Genomic DNA, 24,545 nt, shown 5'->3' with positions numbered 1-24,545 from the left:
CTACCTCTTCGAAAATGTGTAACCTTGGGCTAGTGTTAACTTCTTCACGCCTCAGTTTCCTCATCTGTAAAATGGAGATGGTAACAGTATCTATTTATTGTGACTGTTGTGATAATTAAATGTGATAATGTTTATAACATATTTAGTGCCTGAAACAAAGGACGCGTTCAGTACGTGTTAGCTATTTCTTTTAATGCTTTGTAGTTTTCAGACCTCTTCTGATCATTGTCAGAAACTGCGATCCCCTTTCTTCTCTCTCTCCTTCAGCAATGCCCCGGACTCACTGAAAACATGGAGGCCACCAGATTTTATCTCCATCAACATCCCATCACATCCCCAAACTGCTGTGGCATAAGCACCTGGGCTCCCTGCCCCAGGGACTTTCGCGACTTTCCCTTCTGTTTCTGGGAAAAAATGACTTGTGTTTCAACTATAATTTTATGTGTATAATGTGATGGCTCGGTGTGAGGTCGGGGTGGTGGTGGATGGGGGGAGGGGGGTTCACGGTGTGAGGGATGTAAAAATAAAATAAAATAAAATAAAATAAAATAAAATAAAATAAAATAAAATAAAATAAAACTATAAAAACAAAACAAAACAAAAAAAACAAATGCTGCCTGCTTTCTCTGCCTGAAATAGTATGTTCTCCCCTCACCCCCAAGGTTTTGTTGGGGTAACTACTATTTTTTCTCTGGATTCATTTCACCTTCTCCTTCACAACTTCCTTCTGACCATCTTCTGCAAACTGGGGAGTGTCCCTTTTTGTGTTCCCATGGCACCTTAAATTTACATCCCAAATTATCATGTTATATAATACTCTCTTTGTATGTCTATTTTTTCAACCTCAGAATCTCACATAGAATCTAGCTCGTAGAGCAACCAATTGCTCCTTTTTGCCTGCGATTGTCCTGGTTTTAACACTAACCATCCTGAATCTCAGGAAACCCTGCAGTCCTGGGTGGTTAGTCACCCTAATATACACTCACTACGCTTTACTGAATGAACAGAGTCCACGCTTGCTTCTCCTCCTCCTCTACTGTTCAATCTTCAACCCAGTGTCTTCAGCTGCCACCGCTTACTTCCCAAACTGCTTTGGCACATAGCACAATGCTATCCTCATGGCCAAATCTACTGGACACTTTTTAATCCCTATTAGATTGACTTCTCAATAAATGACAGTCAATAACCAGAGAGCATTCATATGGTGTACCTATTTTTTCTTAGCGTGAAGCAGGCCAGTATTAAAATATCCATATTTATTAAGTGTGTGAGTATATGCGGACTCAAGGCACCATCCCATGTGTTGTTTACATAGTTCTAAATATCATGCCATACTTATGATTTCACTAAAATAATCACAAGATGTGATCAATGACTGCTAAATGTTTTCTGAATAAGAAGTTTCCAGAAGTCATGACTCATGGAATTAAAAAAACAAAACACTTGTAGCAAGGAGAAAAGCAGTTCCCCTTTTTCAAGAAATCCAAACAAGAAAACAGAGTGATATTTTAGGAAGCTCATAATAAATGATTTTTCTTTTTCTTTTAAGCTCTGAAAATAGATATATGAAAATGATTAATAAAAATTAATAAGTAAACAAGCATTTAAATGTATTGAGTACTTCTTTTTAACCAAAGAACAGATTTTTTAAAATATCTTAATAGTCAAGGCTTTTCCTTACCCCTTTTTTAAACTAAATATGAATCAACATTTATCAAAGAAAAATGCCTAGGAATTACCTGTTTACATATCTCTCTCTCCCACTGAAATTGTTGAAGATAGAATTGTATTTTGTTTCTTATTACATCTCTAGCATTTAGAAAAATAGGTGCCTGGCTCAGGTAGGGGCAAAAATAAATGTCTTAAGTAGGGCGGAAGTGATGAAGGGAGGAGAGCTAAAAGGTGAGAGAATTTTAGATAGTTATAAAACAAAAATTTTTCAGAACAGGGCATTATATCAGAAATGTACATAAATTTCATATATAAAACATTTCCCGATATACACACAAAGGAACATTTTGGCAATAAACACTAATTATAAAGTTAATAATCATGATAACCATATTGGCTCATCTTTTCTAGAATTTCCAACATCAAAGTGAAAAATTAATTCCGTATCTTCAGTCCATCTTACTTCCAGACAATTTCGATTGCACTGGGAATCAAAACAAGCTGAATGAATAGGAAACCCCCCTTTTGTTTTTGCCCAAAAATCAAGAAATCTGAAGGCAGTTTTTTCACTTCCCTTAGTCAGAGATTTACACACACACACATCCCCAAAATTACTTCCAGGCAGTGGCTGATATTCAATTGGCATGTACCAGGATAGTCATCCTGTTCTGTATGTAATTAACAAAAGTTAGCCATTATTATTAATATTATATTCTGATCCTTGAAATTTACTGTGTCTTTATCTCATTTCTGTATCTCTACACCTGTATATTAATATATCTAAAAAATCTGGAATTCTTTACTTCCTGACCTTTCTGGAATAAATCCATTATCTCTAAATAATTTTAAATGCAGACTATTTTTTCCTAGAAAAGACTGGTTAAAGTTGATACAAAATTACAAACCATTGATTTAAAATAAAATACCTTAATCTCAAATCCCCCTTAAATTCAAAGAAAAGCAAATTGCATGTTTCATGAAATTCAGAAATTACTCAATTGGTCTAGCAATTCCACTTTCACTCACGTGCAACAAGGGACACGTATAAAAAGTCAATGTTTGTATTAGCCAAAAAACTAGCAATGACCCAAAAGTCTATTAAGAGAAGAACAGATAACTAAATAGATCACTAAATTGTGGGGTAGTCGTTTGATGGAATATTGTACAGACGTGAAAATACATGAACCACATCTGTACACATGGATGAATGACACCAACACTATGTTATAAGTAAGTATCAGGGGAAATTATTCCATTTATAAGTTTCAAAAACAAAAAAATCAGTAATTTATTGTTTAGGGATAAACAAAAATGCTGCAAAATCTAGTTTTACAAAAAGGCAAGGGAATAATAAATACAAAGTTTTATCATGGTTACTTGGGGGATGGAGGGAGGTGAACTGAACTGGAGAAGAGCACATGGGGAATCTAATGTGTTGCTAATATTCTATTTCTTAAACTGGGTGGTAAATACATGGGTGTTGGTTTATTGTTATTCTTTATACTATGCACATATGCTATGAATATTCTCTTACATGTGTTCAAAAATGTTAAAAGAGAGTGAATAGTTTACAAAAAACATTTTAAACAATTCAAATCTAAGTCCACTATATCCCCAGAACGTTAAACCTTTTACTTTTTAAAGTAAAAAATGTAAATGGAGATTTTTAGTTTAGTAAAAAAAAAAAGTATCCATAAAGCTACATAACATTTACCTTCAAAATTCTGAAAAAGTGTTCCAAATGCAAAAAAAAAGCCCAGTAATAAAATAATAATTTTTCTATCAAGTAAAACAAATCAAATTTCGCCCATTTTGTTATATGTGGACCAAAGGAAGTTTATTTCAGAAGGTGTATTAAAGAATAATTTTCTGAATAATACAAAATGGATCTATCCCTTATTCCATATTTTCTTCACCATTCTCTCACATGAAAATTCATATAAACTAGAATATCTGGTGAGTTTCACCAGAAATAATTTAATAGCAAAGTCAGAAGATCCTAATGACCAACTTTGACATGGCGGGTTTCAAATTGATGAGTCCACCATCTTCATAAAAGTAACCCAGACAAATTGATGACAGTAGTATGCAGGCAGTTTTCAAAATTAAAATTGATGAGCCTGCTCCTTCTCCTTGTCAGAATACAGTTTATTGATCTCAGAATCAGTGGTGTTAGAGGGAAATGCGAGTCAGGGCAGGGTTGTACGGGTCCTGTGGGCCCCTAGCGTGAGTGGGCATTGAGTCAGGTCCAGGAAGATCCCAGACAAAACACAGCCCACAGGCAGGATGAGCCCAGCATATTTACAGCACATTAGCATAAAAAGGAAGAATCTATCAAGGCTTGACATATTTATAAATTCTCCTAAGTAATACCCAACGTCTGAGGAGCTTGGCAAATACGTGATTTCAAAAATTTGGAATTCCCTCCAGCAACTTACTGTTGTTTTTATAGATTGCTAATTCAGCACAGACAGGATCAACTCTTTAGAAAGCTCTGAGCATAAATAAATACTACTTTAATAGCAGTATTTTTTTTTTGAATTTGCCAAAACTATCTCCAAATTAAATCTTCTAAGAATTAGAAGAAAGGATCTGTATTACATAACTTCCTACTGGTAGTTTTGACTCAGCACAACCTCCTAAGCATGTAGGAGGAAGGTAGGAGGGAAAGGCGCTATATGCTAGATGCTTTACATACCTCAGTAGAACGAGCTAAGGTTTATGGAGCCAAGCCCTGTGCTAAGGATTTCATGTGCAATCTCTCATGTAATCCCCATACGAAACCTTATTAACTCCATTTTACAGATGCAGAAAATGAAAGATTAGGTAACTTGTTCAAATTCACCAAGCAATCAGCAGTGCTGGAATGCAAGCCTAACTTGTCCAACACTAAGTCTTGTGTTCTACCTGCCATGCTATGCTATAAATACACTGGGTTAATTTTTCATGAAGACTTAGGAAATTAAATGGATTTTTTTTAAAAAGTAAATTGCTAAGTGGCTAAAAGTTTAAAAGATAAGAGGTTTTTTTTTAGCTCTATACTAAAATGGCACACATGTCAAAGCATTTTAAAATAACATGTAATACAGTACCATTCTTTATAACATGGCACCACACCTGATCTCCATCTGCTCCAGCTCTCTTACTAGTTTAGACCTGGCCTTTGTAAAACAGGTATTCTGTACTATTTACTCAAAAAATGGTATGGCTGTTTAAAGTATTTGAAGATAGTCTTTTATCTGTAAGCAATGAATTACTCTGTAAGAAATTTTACTGAAGTTACTGAGATGGAAAAATCATGCTCCAAAAGAAAAAGAACATTAAAAAGAGTCTATTTTTTAGAATAAAACAGTCTATTTTAAAAGTAAACTTCACACCTTAGTATCGTGAGAACTAACAACTTTCACAAAGTCACATTCAGGATGCTTTGTAGTATTGTGAATCATCTCCTGATGCCATACTCTGGAAATTTGAATTGGCCATGAGAGACCAACAAACATTGGCCTGTCAAAATCTAAAGTCACAAAGGGAAAAAATACTTTGTTTTTTTGAAATGGTAAACCATAAAAGGTGATTTAAAATCTATATTGCATTCTTTCTATGCTCTCTGGAAAACAGCATGCTAATTAATACTTACAGAAGGATTCTATCTTCATAAATGCATTGACATTGATTAATTAGGTCTCAACATCCCTGGGTAGCAGAAACATTAGCATAGTCTTTCCATTTTTAATGATGTATATTGAGAAACTAGTGAATTGAAAAGTTCAGGAAAGGATTTCTCATTTTAAGAGGTTGGCATAGATGTTTCCCTCCTTTTCCTCAGAAGTCACCTTCAAACAATAGGGAAAACACAAAACACAACACAAACTCCATACCATATGAAGCTAGAAAAGCCATGCAGGGGCAGGAAATGGGCAGAGTAGAAGAAGGTGAAACCTGAGGGTCTGCAAAAGGGACACCAGGTAAGAGCGAGCTGACCAAACCTGCAGATGTGGCAAAAGGCTCAGGATTTGGTGCAACAGGCAAAATATGAGAGGCTTGTTATCTGGAAAAACTGAATGATCCTGGAGAAAACAGCTGATGATGAAATCTGTGATGATCCCCTTCAAAAAAGATGGCTCACCTTTAACAAGTGCCACCCAGATACACAAAACATTTATTCAGTTTTTAATGTATTCTTTTAGTGTATCGCTCTTAAATAATCATTAAGCACTGAAGAAAAACCTCTAACATAAAGGACCAAAGTAAAAAAAAAAAAAAAAAAACTGAAACAAACTAGTATACATAAAAACAGGAAATAGAATACCAGGAATAGACAAAAGCTTTTTACCTATAGAAAAAAGTACCTTCAAAGAGATGGAAAACATTATATGTGGAAAACAAGAACAAAATATTTTTAAAAGATAATAAAAAAGCACAATCAGAGAATAAGAAAGAGCTATTGAAAAGTAATAATGACAACTAAAACAAAAAATTCAATAGAAAGGTTGGAAGATAAAGTTGAGAGATTCTTGTAGAAAGTACAACAAAAATACCAAAAGATGGACAACAGGAAGAACCAGTAAGAAAATTAGAGGACTGATCCAAAAGATCAAACACACAACTTATCAAAGATCTAGAAAGAGAAAATAGTGAGGTTGAAATTATCAGAGAATTTTTCTGAGACATGAACAATATAAATTTCAGATTGAAAGGATACATTGAGTACCTAGCACAGGGGTTGAAGAGACATCACAAGGCAGATCACTATAATACTTCAAAATAGAATGTATATAAAGGAGAACTTAAGAACTTCCAGAGAGGAAGAAAGGGTGACATACTGAAGTTCAGGAATAAGAATGACAGGGCTTCTTGATTGCAACAGTGGAAACCAGAAGACAATGGAGCAATGCTTTTAAAAGAAGAAAAACCATTTTCAACTGAGATTTCTATAGCCAGCCAAAATATCACTCAAATGTGAAGATAGAATACAGGCATTTTTAAACAATATAAGGTTTTAAAAGTACCTTCCCCGTACACTTTCTCAGGAAGCTATTGGACTATGTGCTCTACCAAAATAACAGAATAAGCAAAAAAATAAAAAATAAAAAAAAATAAAATATATAATATATATTTCAGCAAGGGATCCAATCCAAGGAAGATGCACAAAAAATTCCCAGAATGACAACTGTGCAGCAGTAGTCCAGATTGGAACTGGAGAACGGAGGACTCCTAGAGGAAGTTTTCCAGAGGGGGAATGTAGCTAAGAGATTCCAATCCTCGATTGAACTATATAGGAAATTTATGGTGAGGCTGTTACAGGATTTAAGAAGAATTAGAGATAAGTTCAAAGGAAATCAACATTTTTGATGAACAAAGCACCCTGGATACTATATTAAATGGAGAGGGTGGAAATATTTCGAGCCTGAGTGAGAAGTCTCTGTCTTAAAGTAGCATATAATCTAATTGGGGAGATAATCCATAAGTATGATACGAACCAGTATTTTTCAAACTTTTGACCAAGACCTACAGTAAGAAATACTTCTCACATGATGAATCAACACACTCATTTATGTCTATAACTGCAAAAAAAGTACATGGAACAAATATTACCTCTTTTTACATATAACTCATTTTAATATTTTCTATTCGGGTCTATTTTATTCCAGTTTTTAAATCACAACCCACTAAACTGACTTCACAAGTCACTAATGGGTTGCAACCCACATTTTAAAAAACACTACAAAAGACTGGCACGTCTTATTAAAAAGAAAAAAACCACTCTTGGAGTTGAGAACCGCAGGGGCAGGAAGGACAGCAAGAAAATTAGAAACTTAATAAAAGCATCTGAACTGAGCTTTCATGAAAGCATCATCGTGTGACGGGCAGTGAAAGAGAAGAATGGTATTCCAGTTAAAGGAAGGTAAGTAAAGGCCCAAAAGCAAGAAAAGAGAGGGTATGTTAAAGGTATGGCAGACCAAAGGGGAAGTCTGGATAAAGGAGAGGAGTAGAAAATACAGATAGAGAGGTAGATTGGAGACACTAACCACAAAAGTCTTGACAACTGTGCTAAGGAGTCTGATGTTATTCTAACAGCAATGGAGAGCCAAGGAGTGGATGGAAGGAAATGTGCTCTAAGAAGTGGGGGAGGGTACTGCGGGACAGTGAGAGCAAACTGCAGTGATGTCAATACCACCTCAACATGACTTACTAATTTTACATGCATGATATTTACATAAGTTAAAAACAACATAACATTTGACTAGAAGCTGGATGTCAGTGAAACAACAGAAACGTATTTTATTCATTCTGATTTTTTTCCTCCTAACACTGTTAAGAAAGAAAGGAATAAATTGATTTCAACAATTTAGGCCTTGAGGGAAAGAGCAAGTATGTCACGGATAAGACAAAGAGATATCCTTTCTTTTCTTTTATGATCTACTACAGTAATGCAGATAGAGGGCCAGCCTTAAGAAACTTCTCTTACTTTCTTGAGTGTACCAGGCTCTCTGCCCATTGGGCTTTTGCACTTGCTGTTCCTGTAATACACGTCAACTGCCATCAAGCTGGATGTCACTGAGCCTGAGAAGTCTTCCCTGATCTCATAGCTGGATTAGGTGCCCCTGCCGTGGCCTCCTGCCTTACCATTTTTTCCCTGGATTATAATTATTGATTTGTCTTCACAATTAGGCCAGGATGTCCATGAAGGCTGAGGTTATGTTGATTTTGATTCCCACCAAAGCGTCATCCATCAGTACAATGCCTAACCCACAGTGGGCACTCAAAAAATATTTGATGAATACAAAGTTTTTGTTTAGTATAACAACATATAACTTGAAAGTCTATACTCTGTGGCTAAAGCCTAGATTTGAAAAGCCAAAATCTGCTCCAGGTAAGAACCACCAATCCATACCCCCTGCCTACTCCGCCTATTAAGTAAACTAAAAGAACTGTGCGGACTGCTTTGTTAAATACGCAATCAGGGTGAAGAGTCTGGACTTGAACTAATAAAGAGCTATTGTAGGTTAAGAAAGGTAGGCATGCAATTAAAATAGAGCTTTAAGAAGATTAGTCTCTTCTGGTATGCAGGATAGAATGGGGGGGGGGATTTTTTTCCACCATTATTTTCAGCCTTTTTTTAAGGTGTGAGCAGATGACCAGACTAACGTGAGCACTCAACCACAAAGGCCCAGTTTGCACAGATGGAGTTTAGTATTCATTAATGTAAACGTGTTTTGAGGTTCTACTATGTTCTATGAGCTGTGTTATATTACAATCAAATACCTTCATATACTGAAACCTGACGTGTAATGAAATGGATAAAAACTGTTGAGAGCTGAGCCCCAGATATGTCAGCATTCTGGTACAGTAAGAGGAGTCTATGGTGCTTAAGTATAAATGGGAAACAGTCCACATAAAATGACTGCACTTAACATATTTTCATAGAACCAAATCGCATTTTTTATTATTCTTTTCTTACTTTATTAGTGCTCCCATACTAATAAATAATTTCAATGACAACTATGACTCTCACCTCTGGAAATAAGTAGAAGCCCAACTGAAGGTATCCTACGGCACCCATGACTTCTCGTGGGCTGTATTGTAATTCCAGTACAATAATGTATTAGAAGAGAAGTATCCAGAGGTTACAGTGGAAGCACAGGGGACAGGCAAGTGGTTCAGTTTTGGGAGGCAGTGTGGGAAGGAAAATGAAGGTTAGGGAAGATGTCCTCAAGAAGGTGGCTGTTGAGCTGAGTGCTGGCAATTGGACAAGTTAGTGAACAGTAGAGGGACAACATTCCAAGCACACAGGGGTGAAATAGCATAATGTCTTTGGAAGTCATTACTGTTGTTGGAGCTGAGAACATGAGCCTAGAAATGGCAGAGGACAAGTAGAGATCAGAGGATCACAAGAGCCTGATAAGCCATGCTAAGGATCTAGGACTTGATATTGCAAGAATGAAGAATGTATTTATATGTAGGAATGACAATGGTCAGATCTTTGCTTTAGATCACTTTGAAAAGAATGTGGAAAATGAATGGAGAAAGGGAGAGATCAAGATGGAGGTAGAAAAATCTCTTAGGAGGGGCCACTGAAAAAAGTAGATGATGATGAAAGCCTTAAGAGGCTACAGTAGACATAGAACAGATGGGACAAACTTGAGAAATATTTAGGAGGTAACACTGTGTTTCCCCGAAAATAAGACCTAGCTGGACCATCAGCTCTAATGTATCATCTGGAGCAAAAATTAATGCCTTATTTTACTATAAGACCAGGTCTTATATAATATAATGTGATGTAGTATAATATAATACCGGGTCTCATATTAATTTTTGCTCCAAGATGCATAAAAGCTGATTGTCTGGCTAGGTCTTATTTTCAGGGAAACACAGTATCAGGACTTTGCAAATGATAGGATGCAGATAGTATGGGAGACAAAGCCCGAATGCCTCTCAAGTTTCTGGGTGGATGGTGACACTGTAAATTGAATAGGGACAATAAAAGGAAGATGAAATTGATGAAAAGTGGGGGTGAGGTACCAGGAAAAGGATAAAGAAAATACATTTTGTTTTATACATGCTGACTTCGGACAACCTGTAGGGTAACTTGACATATTAATCTAAAGGGCAAAGGATAAAGGTCAGGATAAGAACGATGGATTTGGGAGTCACCAGTACAAGATGCATGTAAACCAGGAAAAGTAACTTTAATCACCGACAGAGAGCTAGTATAACCCCCAAAATGCAATGGGCTGGAGTCAGACACCTGAGAACACAACCTGAGGTAGGAATGGCATTATCGCCTTGATGCTTAGGTCAAGGGTCATCTCTAAAGATAACAGTTTTCTTTGCGATTTTCTTTGCTATTTTTCTTTCTGTGCTATTCTCCAGATCTCCTCCCTTACAGCTTCTTAGGACTCAATGTAGGAAAAGTTGTGGTATATGTCTTTCTTTGAAGTACTTAACAAAAGAGAAACAAATTTAAGGCCCTAACATTTTATTCATTAAGACTATTATTAATTAGTGACATTTATTGAGCACCTACTATATCCTAAGCACTGTGTTAAGTGTTTTACAAGTATTATTTATTTTAAACTTAGTAACAACCCTATGAGTTATGTCCTATGACTATGCCTATTCTACAGGCGAGGAAACCGGAAGTGATGGATGAACCACTATTTGAATTATGGTCTGGCTAAGTCCAGACCCCGAATCTTAACCACTGTTGGTATAATCTCTCACAGGAGCTGAAAACAGATAATGAGTCACCAGAGGCAACCTGTTACTTCAACACGTACCAATGCCTGTCAATAACATTCATTCCATTTGTGACCATTTTATAATATATAAATTTTAAAGAAGTAGTATTCTGGTTTTTACATATGATTATACTAAATTTGAATAAAGGTTCTATTAAATGCTATAGTTCAAAGACTTATTCTGCTCAGATTATAAGAGAGAAACATTATAATTGACACCTGAGTGGTAAAAGAAAAAAAAGGTAAACAAGACAAAAGCAAACAAACAAAACAAAAAGAAACCTCAGTGGTAAACGTTGATAATAGACATTAAAGTAAAAGAAAACTGCTTTTTAAGCTCAGAATGTTATAGCAGAATACCTCAGATGAAATGAGAAAGTGCTCCTTGCTTTTCACCTGTAAAAATAAGTCTAAAAGTCAATACTATCTACTGGGGCAGCGTTAGACCTAGTGGGTCCTAGAAATGCTTAAGAGCAAATGCTAATCAGGGTAGTATAGAATTACCCAATAAACATATAGTCTTCAACACAATCACTTACCCAGAAACCTTCTCCACTTGACCCAAGCTTTATATTTTAATGATTAGGAAGTGCATGAGAAGAGACTTCATTAAACTTATATACTATCCTTTTCAATAAGGATTTGGAAAATCTGTCATTTTAAGAGAGCTCCTTCTACTTCTGTACATACTTACACAATAAACCATAATGACTCATAACCACCCTCCATTACCTAAGTTAGTATTTCGCAACTTGTTTTCCACGTTTTCCTCCTTCTAAAACTGGACTTAAGGCAATGTACATAGAATTATGATAAATGAACTTCAATAGTAAAAGATTAAAATTAAAAAAAAAAGAAAAATCCACCATACATTTGGATGGCTTGCCTCCTGATTTTTTTCATAAAACCTCAAACAGATATTTAAAGTGTATTCTTTTAATAGAGGTGGAAAAAAATGTTTTGGTTCTCATAATTTTAACAATTTTTAAACAAGATATACTACTGTGATATAGTGATTTATATTAATAATAAATATATATATATATACACACATATATGTATACATACATGTATATGTATATATATATTTGGTCTTTGTCCATTTATGGCAAAGAGCTCCTAAAATCCTTGGAATTTCCTAAGAGATAAGACTGATGAAGGTGAAACAGGGTAGGTGGCTTCTGTTATTCATATAACAAGCCTCTTTCAATCACACCTGAGTTTATATTAATGAGTTTCTGGAAAGCCCCTAGGTAACTTAAGGATGGGTACTGGCTGCCAGGGAACTGATCTGATTAGATTAGAAGGTTGGAATTTTCTCTTCTCTGGGGAACAGAGGGGCTGGAGGCTGAATCAATCACCAATGGCCAATGATTTAACCAACCATGCCTATGTAATGAAGCCTCCATAAAATCCCAAAAGGATGCAGTTGGAAGAGCTTCTGAGTTGGTGCACATGGAGATGTGGGGAGATCCATGCTCTGACAGCGCATGGAAACTCCCGAGTTATATACCCTTTTATATTAAACCAGTAATCTAGTAAGTAAACAGTTTCCCCAAGTTTGGTGAGCTTCTCTAGCGAATTAATTGGAGTGGTGGGAAACTGATTTATCGCCTGTTGGTCAGAACAGGTAACAACCTTGACTGCTGGTTTGTGGCTGAAGGTGGGGGAGGGCAGGTGTATAGAACTAAGCCCTTAACCTGTGGAATCTACAGGTAGACAGTATCAGAATTGAGTTAAATTGTAGGACACCCAGCTGACTGTCTCAGAATTGGCTGGTGTGGGGAAAACTACCACAGATTCGATGACAAGAGTACAGAAATGTTCAGAGTGTTGCGTGTAGTATAAAGGGAAAAAAAGAAAATTTTTTTCCTTTACAACGACATGAATAGGATTCCACACAGCCTTATTTGAAGCCAGGCAATGGCATCTTTTCAAAACAAAGATGATCCACCACAGTGATGCATTCTCTAACAGTCACACCATACCTCAACATTTCAAAATGGTAGAAATGCTCCTAAATTTTACGTTATCATTAAATTTTTACCAGAAATACCACAGATCCAGAAAACAAATAGAACAAAAAGTAGCCATAATTTCTCCGACAGCTTTGCAGGATCCGAGCCACACTTCCAACCTGCTTTACACTGATTCCTGCAGTAAATTCCACCTGTACATTTTAGAACTTTTGCAAATTAAGTTAGAAGTTCTTGTTCACCTCAACTCATCTCTGCTGGATGGCTTGCGTGGATCTCTAAATGTAAGTACAACTGTGTTACTGTTCTCCGATTAGTGTAGAATAATTCTTGGATTCATGGCAATGCCAGGCTAAATGACACTGCAAAGAAACCCTTTGTTTTCAAATAAATCAGTGGTTGGCTTTAGATAATGCAATAAAGAATCTTATTCATGTAGTGTGCCCTAGTTGAAATTGTAAAAGTTGAGAACAACAACACAAGCTTCCACATCTATTAAGAGAACAATCTTTATTTAAAACTTTTTTTCCCCCTAAATGAATGCAATAGAACTGCAGAATTTCAGAAGTGAAAGGAACTTTGAGTAATTTAAAGAAAATCAAGTCACTTGCTTGGGATCACTTAAGTTAGTGGGAGGCCACTTAACCTGGGTCTGCTGAGTTCCCTAGCCAAAGCTATTAAATATTGTAGAATATTATGGACAGGTTAATATCAGCCAACATTTCTCGTTGCCTACTTTGTGCCCTTCACCGTGCCAAGCATTTTCACATCTATCAACTCTTCCCTAAGTCAGCTCATAAGATTTAAAAAGACTTAATAAACCAATCACATTCACTCCTTTGGAGACTCAGTGTTGCCAACAGAAAATATTGCCATATGATCCAAATGGTAAGAGGTAATTCAATTATTGCAGTAACCACACTACTTAAGAGGATGTGTTCCAACAACACACTCCACGCTCAGAAATTTCCCTCCCAGAAGGAGATATAGCTTTAGAAGGCTTAAGAATGCATGTGTGGGTACGAGCCTCTTTGCCAAGACCTATAAAGACTTCTGCAGCTACCTCCTCCTTCTTCATCCACTTCTACACTTTTTCCACTATTGCATTCTTTTTGATCTTTCTGCAGCTGCTGTTTGTTCTTCAGTCTATGCTGTCTTCTGAACTGGGGTCCCCTGCAATAATCTAGAAATCTGGATAATCTAGAAATGAGATCGAATTTCTCCTCTACATCCTGACTCATAACCTTTATCTACCTAGGCCAAATGGCCTTCCAAAATGGTCATTGTTACATGATAGGATTCATTTAATGAGAGATCACTTTAACTACAAATAGTTTAAAATAAAAAGAAAACACTGAAACGTGGGTATTTTACTTTTTATATTTTCAAAACAATAATTTATTTTTAAAATGCCAAATAATTTCTATATGTAATGCAAGGAAAAGTCAAATTATAGTCTTCATAAACCCAAGGCGCTAAAATGTCTAAGTATTTTTAGTTGAGGAAAATAATTTTACTGGTATTCATACTGTTGGGGAGGAAGAAATTTTCCTCTACCCTTCTAGGTTCTTCTGGTTGGTCTAAGAACTAAAGTGACATGGGGCAGATTAACAAGAAAAAAACAGCCAAATTAATTATGTATGTACTTACAATGGTTCCATAAGAATAGGGGGGTTCCATAAGAATATGGAGCTCAAGGTAGGCAGTTGAGGCTTATATGCCATCTGGAGCTAAGGAGAAGGGGGTATTGGGTTGGAACTTCAAAAGGGAAAAAGGTAATTCACATCGAGATGGAAAAGCAAATGTTTGGTAAACAAATATCATTTAGCTGGGCCATCTTGAACAATGGGACAGAGGGCACAGAGCACAGTCTGATCTCTAAGCTAATTAAGACAGATAGATTAATAGACTAGCATTGAGAGTACTTTACATTTATGGTCAACTGATTTTTGACAATGGATGCCAAGATAATTCAATGGGGAAAGAATAGTTTTTTCAACAAACAATCCTGGGACAATTATATATCCACATGCAACAGAATAAAGTTGGAGCCCTCCCTCATACCATAAACAAAAATTGACTCAGAATAGATTATAGATCTAAAAGTAAAAGCTAAAACTATAACCTGAGAAGAAAACACCGTAGTCAATCTCTGTGACCTTGAATTAGGCAATGATTTCTTAGATGACGTGACACCAAAAGCACAAGTGACAAAAGAAAAAAGAGATAAATTGGACTTCATCAAAGTTAAAATCTTCTGTGTTTCAATGCAAACCATAAAGAAAATTAAAAAAGAAAACCCACAGAATGGAAGAAATGTTTGTAAATCACATATGTGATAAATAGCATGCATCCACACTATATAAAGAACGCTTACAATTCAACAAAAAAGACAAATAACTCCATTTAAAAATGGGCAAAGAATCTAAGAAGACATTTCTCCAAATAAAATATACAAATAGTTAATAAGCACATGAAAGATGCCCAACATCAGTAGTCATTAGGGAAATGTAAATCAAAACCTCAATGAGAAACCACTTCACACCCACTAAAATGACTAAAATCAAAAAGACAAGCGTTGGTGAGGATGTGGACAAATCTGAACTCTCATACATTATTGGCTGGATTGTAAAGTCGTGCAGACACTGGAACACAGTTTGGCAATGCCTTAAAAAGTTAAGAAGAATTACCATGTGACCCAGCAATTCTGCTCCTACATATACACAAATGAAAAAATATGCGTATGTCCACACAAAAACTTACACATGAGTATTCACAGCAGCATTATTCATAATTGCCAAAAAATGGAAACAACCCAAATGTCCATTAACAGATGAATGAATAAGCAAAATATGGAACACTGGTACAAATGAATATTTTTCAGCAATAAAAAGAAATGAAGTACTATGTGCTACAGCATGGATGAAACTTCAAAACAGTATGCTAAATGAAATAAACCAGTCACAAAAGGCATGATTCCATTTTTAATCAAGTGTCCAAAATAAGCAAATCTAGAGAGCGAGATATGTAGATTCCTAATTGCCAGGGGCTGGGGGGAGGGAGTGAGGGAGGGAATGTATGTAGGAATTACTGCTAATGGGTCCAGGGTTCCTTTTGGGAATGAGGAAAATGTTCTGGAATTAGATAGTAATGGTGGCTGCATACCTCTGTGACTAAACCACTGAAATGTACACTTTAAAAGGGTGAATTTAGTGGCATGTGAATTGTCTTAATAAAGCTGTTTGTGTTTGTTTGAAGTGTTAAGTGTAAGATACTCCAGTGTATGCTGCGGGTTTCTTCTGTCTTCTCTACTCACTGTGACCCTTTTTAGCTTTCTAATCACTTGGATTTCCTCAGTATCTTTTTCACCATCTTTTCCCAGAACATAAATACATTTTATTAGGTAATAAAAACAGGAATTCCGACCTAAAATGTTCTTTCATTCTTACTTGGTTAGCAGGAGCTCATCCCAGTATTTGCACCTGCTGGTTGCTCTATTTCCAGGGATTAATGTAAATGCTGCTGCTTTTCATTGTTAAGGGATTTTAGAATCTGACAACAGCATTTGTCAGAGTTGACAAAGTTCACTGGCCATTGGTTGCTAACAGGAGTGTGTGACAGCTCTGTAGATAACAGCATAAGACATTTAAATTCAGTCAGTTCAAAATTGAACACATTCAGCAATTTAGAATTTTAAGCCCTTTTCTATTAGGTAAGATATATATATAATATTTAAAACATGTTCAGTCAGCTTTTCTCCTGAAGTCTGGCAGCAGTTTCTAGATTACAACATTAAAACAATCTCAGAATAATAAAGTAAAAATGAAAAGCCAGTTTTCATACTCATTGACCCACTTCAGCAAATGGTAATCTGAGTTATCTGTACATCAATTTTGCCTATTCTTTCTGGTGAGGGCTTTGAGAGGAGTTAGCCTTTACCCCCTTTTCAAAGGCTCAGGGGACCTCCTGGTAAAGTCAGGTAGACCTGTTCAAATCAGTTTTGCCCTGTGTTACACACGCATGGCTACCTTCAAAACCTCACTAAGCCCCAACTTCCTCATCTGTAAAATGAAACTACACACTTAGCCCTGTAGAGTTATTATGAGTATTTAATGAAATAATGTCTCTAAAGCACCCAGCACATGGTACATATTCAATATAAATTCCTTTCTCTTTGCTCTCCTCGGGGTAAAATACTGATCCAAATGACAAAAACCACAAAAATCCTGGTGAAAAACTATTTAGCTTAGTGTGTACTGAAAAGAGCAGAATTATCTAATTAAAAGAAAACCAACCTTTATTTTCTAAAAGCACCAACCCCATATGATATTAAGTAGATCAATTATAACCATGTTGACAAGATAACAGATACCATGGGGGCGGGGGAAATCAAGTAACTTTGCACCAATTAGGTTGGTATTGTCTAATAGTTTTATTAGGAAACAGCTGAGTATCCAGTTGGCAAAGTACTGCAAGTAATTTCAGTTGAATGGTTCTTCAACTCAGCCAACAATAACTTAAGGTTTGGCCCTATTTGCAGTATCAGAATTTCCTAAGGGAAGTCTTCATAATGAATCTTAGTCCCAGCACTTGAGGAGACGAAAGTCAGGTCAAGATGCCTGAGAAATACTACTAGTCCTTTGAGGCTAGAATACATACACATTCTTAAAAAAATAATATGAAACAACAATTTTGCTAAAGACATAGGGAAAAGGGACAACAGGAATATATAGATATTTTTTTTAAGTCAAGGAAACCACACACGATTTTTAAAACTGCTTTTACAATGGGTTACATATTCACATAGTTCAAAAACCAAGAAATTATAAAAGAGATACGGTGAAAAGTCTGCTTCCCAATCGCATAACCCAATCGCAAATATACACTTAATGCATAACCCAATCGCAAATAGATATACACTTAATTTCTTATGTTTTCTTCTAGAGTCTCTTTCTGCTTAGAGATACAAAGCAAAAATATATTCTTATTTCTTCCTTGTTTTTCTACACAGAGGTGGCGTTTCATACACATTGTTCTACAACTCAAAGGCAAACTTCTAATCCTGAAATGTGCAACAAAAGCAACAAATTCAGTGGAATGAAGAAGTACAAATTGGTAGCTACAAAATAGTCATGGAAATGTAAAGCACAGTATGGGGAATATTGTAAAAACTATGTATGGTGTCAGATGGGTACCAGACTTATCGGGGAGGATCATTTCGTAAGTTATATAAATGTCTAATCACAACACTGCACAACTGAAACTAATATAAACTAATATTCAATGTCAATTAAAAAAATAGTCACGGGGATATAAAGTACAGCATAGGGAATATAGTCAATAATATTGTAATAACTAGTACAGTGTCAGATAGGTGATAGACTCATTGGGGTTATCACTTTGTGAGGTACATAAATGTCTAATCACTAAGTTTTGTACACCTGAAACTAATAAAAAAAAATTCAGTGGAATGGCGACTTTTGTTCGTACTTGAGTGGATTTTTAAAAGGAGGAATAGAAATAAATGACGTTAATGTTGGTGGAAATCAGAAATAAAGGAAATCTAAAGGATGACACACTATTCAAGGGGAAAAGGATACAGTCTTATAAATCTCGTAAAAATTCTTCTCTGCTAAATCATTGATATGTCTTACTTTTCATTAATAAAAAAAATCATTTCCTTACAGACAAAAATAATTCAACAAAATATTCATGAGAAGAGTTGGTAAAAGGAGAACAATTAGCAAAAAGAGAAAGGGACTTGTGTTGGGAATGGACTAAAATGTGAACTGTGTACAACTATGTACACTTAGCACCACAAAACTAAGAACGATTTTTTCAAACCATAGCAAAGTCTTAACTTCTGAATGTTTATTAACAATGGTCCCAGTTCAAATCAGCAAATAATATGGAATTTTCATGGTTAAGCCACCATGAACTGTAGCACCGTGTTGTTGTTTGGAGGATGAATAAACATGTGATTTCAAAATCTTTTTCAATAACGTTTATGAAAAAATAGGTCTTTAATTTCATGCAGCTTAAGAAGCTATTGTCTTGAAGCGGAGCTCACGTCTGGCCGAAGCACCTTTACAGGTGAGCTGAAGTTGGAATGAAGTCAGCTACCTGGGCCTGATCCATCCTCCACCCCCACCTCGTGAGAGAGTCTACGGGGAAACCAAACATTTCCTTCGACTAGTACTGCTTCTTCTCTACCTCCCAAGAGTGGAAGGCTGATCCCTGCTTCTCAATGCATGTCTCTGCTGATGAAAATCTGCATCAAAGGAAGCGTTTGGAATCTTGGCACACCATTTCTCAAAGATGGCTAATCTTTGGTTTAAGATAGACTTATTAGTCTTCAACTGCAAAACAAAGAGGTTGTTTTTAAACCAGATATTTAGAACTTTGGGTGTATTTTCTGAAGGGAACAGTGGTCTTACCTAGGAGTTAGCTTTAAGACCAAAACATTCTCAAGTCAATCCATAATATGGCTAACATCTTCAACAGGGGGGAAAAAATCACAAAACAATGCTATTGCAATGACATGAACAAAAACTTATAGTTTTAAATTTTATTGTACATTCCAACGCTTAAGAAAACAAAACAACATATTTAGAGAAGAGGAGGTGGGTGGAGACTGTGGAAATTTTGAAAGGAATTACTGGGTATTCTCAAGGGCTTTGAAGGTTGAAACCGCTAGTTCTTTATAATATCTACCTTTCCTTCCAAACTAAATGCTTTCCTTTTCTTTATTAAAGGCTTGTTCTTAACTGTACCACCATGATTAGTATCTTTTTTGCTTAAGATCAAAATGGAGAAAGGACAGGGGGAGATTTTCTTAAAGCAAAAGCTGGAAGAAGAAGAAAACAGAACAAGGTTAAACGTGGTACTAAACTCTCAGAAAAGGGGTAAGGCCGCAAAAGGATACAGGAGGAAAGTGTCGGTGATAGTTTGTGCACATGCGCAGTGGGAGAAGAAAAGGGGGGGTGGAGAGATATTACCCCAGACAGAGGGTGGCTGGAAAAACTGGTGGTGTTAATGACTAGGCAGTTGTATGCATGAAATTATACTAAGTCAATGGTTACTAACTCTGAGACAGCCTATAATATAATAGGATTACCAGAAATGTCAAGGTCACCTATTCCTACCATTGGTGGGAGCTTTGTTAAACCAATTATTTCAAAAAAACGTACTTATCATTGGGAAACTATTTCAAAACATGTAAACTTCAGCTGTTTTCATTTTTAACTAAATTCAACAGTGTTTCCTTGGCTCAAGTCCATTATTTCTGCATTTCCTTTAGTGACCACAGTCAATTTCATGTGAATATTCTGTTATTTCTTTTCTTAAATATCTTATATTTTAGATGTACTTAAAATACAAATGTTGACTGACCTCTATTGGAAGGATACCTGCTTTATGCTGATTTGGATAGATCTATCGGTCCATCCACACACCTCATCCCTTTTATGAGCAGTAGTATAAATTTCCAAGAGCATTATCCAGGTTTGGGGTATGGCAGGTGGCCAGGAAACACAGTAAAATAACTGGTTTAAAAGTGCATGGAATCAATGACGTTTGTTGTTGGCTACATAAGCATGATTCTCCAACAAACAAAGCAAGCTTTTATATGAGAAATTATTTTAAGTGGCATTGAAAATATGGATATGCAGACACACAAGTTTAGAAAGATATACTCTAAAATAATAATAGTGATTATGAATGAGTAGTAGGTTTACTGGTGATTATTATTCTCTTTTAATTTTTCTTAAAAATGTATTTTAAAAATGTATTACTTTGGTGATTTAAACATTTTTAAAAAGACAAAAGAATGAACACATAATAGAAATAGAAAATGGATAATTTATTAAATATAAGGTTTTATAGTTAAATTTAAGGGCCTACATATTCCTTTGTAATTAAAAATGATATTTAGAAAATATAAGAAACAAAACTAAAAATGGGGAAAAAAAATACACACAGTGTTTTCTTCATCAACTAAAGATATAATCCCTATAGTCTTTTACCTGGTCATATATATAATATACATATGCATTAGATTATATAGTCACACACACATACACACACACACACACACACATTTGCTTGTGTGGATGCTGAGTTGGAAACCAGATCATTTTAAGGTTAACTTGAATCTATTTTTATCTTAAAAACAGGGAGGTAAATAACCAGAACAATCAAGTTCCTTCTCATTCTGAACTGAAGCAATTAGTCATGTCCTATTGAAGCCCCACGGTACTTGAGGACATTTCATCCAGCAGTCTGCATACTGGCTAGCCCATCAGTGAGTCAGTCCAATTTTGTATATGAACATACTACATACAAAGTCCCTTTTACCTAGAGGAAAAAAGATGTTTGGTATTGACTGGTATAGCAAATAGTATTTCTGAATGGAAGCATGATGTTTGGTATTGAAAATGGAAAAAAGATGTTTGGTATTGACTGGTACAGCAAAAGGATTCCTGAATGGAAGCAATTAACTTGAGTCATATTCATCACAGTATGCTATGCAAACACAACGTCATTTATTTAAAATCATGAAACAGTGAAAAGAATGACATTATCTCAACGTATAGACACTCTCCAAAAAGAGCAAGCCTTTAAAAAGGTACAAAATCCAGGCCTTTACTCAACCAAAGCCTGTCAAATCATCCTTACTCTCAAGTTAAATGCCAGGAAACCAGCTCTCTACATTTTAATTATCTGCAAACATTTTCTGCATATTATTTTGTGGCCTGAAAAAACCAGCTACCTATAATGACACTTTTGCACTTGGTGGCACGAAGGAACTCTGCCTGCCAATATCATATGCCAATAGTATGTTTCTTATTCTTCCCAGACTTTCTTTGATTTTCATATAAGTTTTCCCTGTATTATGGTCCCATTCGGAGAGGCAGAGCAGCACTCTGCATGAATCTTTCACCACGAGCTCTAACATCTCTTACTTCACCCACACATCTTCTATCTTCCATCTTACGTATTATCAATTTCTCACACTACAATTGCTCTAAGATAACCACCCTTTTTTCACTCACTCACCACCCCCACCCAAGGCAGATTTGGGTTCTGAATAATAGAAGAAATGGTGGCTCCACGGAGATAACTAAGGCAGGTTTTCAGGGACCTGTGGGAACTAGGAAAGGCCCTGAGAATTGAACAAAGCCAAGGAGATGGTACACTGCCCTAATTCCCTTTGAAACCTCCCTGGCTCACCTTCAGACAAAAAAATGTTACTGGTTGATGTTTTGAGTCAGCCTTCAACATCTGATTTCCATGGTGTTTCCCTCTGCAGTGACAATTAACTCCCAAGTTATTACTGAGTTAAAATTATTTTGACATGAACTACAAGATGTGGAATCGGCACCTCTTAGATTTACCACATTTCTCCATGAAATAGAAAAAGAAAAGGTTAAATGAGAACAAAGACGGCACCATAAGGAATGGAACAGGTAAAGGAAAAGAGACATTGAGGCCCTTAAAATAATGCGCGAGCTGTTTCTGTCAGGAATAACATGTTACATAATTTGAGTTTCATGAATCAGCAGTTTAGTCAGTAATTTACATGAATTTTAAAAAAGAGCCAGTGAGAGAGAGAGAAAACATGAGAATTGGAAAAGGTAAAGTAGTTTCTGAAACAAGACAGGTTTCAAAAGTATTTTATTCCACCCCCACACAGAAGAATGTTGACAGGCAGATGACTCAGTCTGGCTTCATTTTGGGTTTCTTACCACTTTATACTCCTCACGGGAAAAGCCATCCCATGTCATTTTTCTTCCCTTCTCAATTTCTCCCACCAGGTAATGGCCATATTTTCCTCTCTAATCGAAGGTTTTCCATCTGGAGGTCACATACTTTAGAATACAGAGTTTATCCTTAAAGGATATAAATGGTTGAGTATTTTTTTGTTTTTTGCTTTTTGTTTTTTTTTTTAAAAAGACCCTTATACTTAAATAATTGCAACATTTCAAAAATCACAGTAGTGATGTTAGACGCATGAAAAAAATTACAATACCTAGGATCGCTGTGTTTAAATTTGATCATAATTCCAAGTAGCTTAGTTGAGTTCACTGACATTGAAAATCTATAGTGATCTGTAGTCCTTAAAAATGACCTTAACTGAGCAGGGAGAGAACAAGAAAGCCGTCAACACAAACACTTAACTGATGTGTCTACTCTAAACTCTCTCCAAATCATACGAAACAAGTAAAGTGTTTGAGATAGAGAAAAAAATAACCAACCTATTTCCTTTTTCAAAAACCAGAGATGATAAATCCTAACAAAGGAGTCCAAAGAGCATTCTCATCCCTTTTGGAGAAAATATGTGTATCATATGCTGTTGGAAATAAGAGAGAGACATCGGATTAGGCCTGGAAATCTTTTAGGCACAAATTGATGATGGTACCATGTTTCCCCGAAAAATAAGACCTCACAGGAAAATAAGCCCTAGCGTGATTTTTCGGGATGACATTCCCTGAACATAAGCCCTGATGCGTCTTTTGGAGCAAAAATTAATATAAGACCCAGTCTTATTTCGGGGGAAACATGTTATTGGAGAGGCATATGTTTTGAAAGAGCAAGAACTACGAAGTCATTTGGAGTCATTCATTCCACAAAGGTTTATTACAGACTGGCACGTGCCAGGTACTGTCCACATACCTGCTCTTTATTCAAGCTCTACCTCTTATCAGCTGTGCAATCCTGGCTAAAGCTTTTTAACATTTCTATGCCTCAGTTTCCTCATTTATTAAAAACAGGAATAAAAAATGGCTACCAACCTCACAGAGTCTCTCTGAAGAGCAAATAAGTATGTCTGGAAGCACTTTGTAAACCATGAAAGTGTTGTCATTTGGCTGAATTAAAACCACTAACGTCTGTTGTGCTATAAATTATATCAGAAAAAGGGAGCCCTCCTGCTTCCAGGAGACACTTCATAATCCTATTAAATAAGGCTTTAGAGTCTCATTTAATCATCTCCCTGGAAATTTGGATATACAACAGAGAGAAAGAAAGTCAGTATGACGTGTAGATTTTGACATTAGATTCGTAATCACCATAATGACAAGAACCATGTCTATGTTATTCACTAATCTGGTCATTAGGCCAAGGCACTCCTTTAAAAGAGGGCATTTTAATTCTGGAAAAATATTCTCTCTATATAACTGCAAATCACAAAATGGACACCTACAAGTATAAAAATGTTTTACTTTATAGTACATTTCCACATTCAATCTGACACTTAAATCTAAGCTACCGTACATCAATAGTCAAACAGATTGGGAACAAAATTGCTTCTAAAAACAAAATTAGGCTCCACGCAGTGGCAGTTGAAGAAAGGGGGAAGTTCTGGTCTCTCCAGTGTTAGCTAATATGGGCACGATGGCAGATAGGAAAGACCATCTTATAAAAGATGGTAGGGATGAGAGCTGCAGGGAAGAGGTGCAGAAGAGGGGGTAGCCCTAGACTCCCTTCCCCCAGGAAGAGGAGGGGTGGCAGCTTGTCTTACAGGAGGGGTAGCCAAAGGGTCCAGAAGACACACTCAGTCCTAAAATATGCCTGAAACTTCCTCTCATGTTTCTAGCTCTTGCAATGACATTGGGGAACTGAAGTACACAGAGCCTCTTCATTGCTAGAACCGCTA

At 36.0% G+C, this 24,545-nt stretch overlaps 1 protein-coding gene across 2 annotated transcripts in view; it reads right to left on the bottom strand.

The window, feature by feature from the left end:
* Nucleotides 1-24,545, bottom strand: part of LOC308506663 (uncharacterized protein) — a 59,517-nt gene that overhangs the window by 33,276 nt on the left and 1,696 nt on the right. The gene's annotated exons all lie outside the window — the stretch shown is intronic.

The sequence above is a fragment of the Rhinolophus hipposideros genome (assembly GCF_964194185.1).
Source record: "Rhinolophus hipposideros genome assembly, chromosome: 13".
Taxonomy (NCBI): Eukaryota; Metazoa; Chordata; class Mammalia; order Chiroptera; family Rhinolophidae; genus Rhinolophus; species Rhinolophus hipposideros.
Note: the sequence above shows the minus strand (reverse complement) of the source record. Positions and strands in the feature narration are given on the sequence as shown.